Below are 207 nucleotides of genomic sequence, written 5' to 3'. Positions count from 1 at the left end.
CTGCCAGAGCCACAGGGGGGCGCCCCAGCCTCCCGGGCGAGGCAGATGGGTGTGCCAGGTGTATGGGTAAGGCCTAACATCAGTGACGGGCAGCACCACAGGAGGCCGACTGCTAGGACAGCCCAGGAGTGCGGGCTCCGGCTCGGGGGTGGGCCAGGGAAGCAGGGGCCTGGTCCCCTCATCAAGGCTCATCACCACCCCCACCCC

The sequence above is a fragment of the Terrapene carolina genome, unplaced genomic scaffold, assembly GCF_002925995.2.
Source record: "Terrapene carolina triunguis isolate 2854851 unplaced genomic scaffold, T_m_triunguis-2.0 Scaffold67, whole genome shotgun sequence".
Taxonomy (NCBI): Eukaryota; Metazoa; Chordata; order Testudines; family Emydidae; genus Terrapene; species Terrapene triunguis.
Note: the sequence above shows the minus strand (reverse complement) of the source record.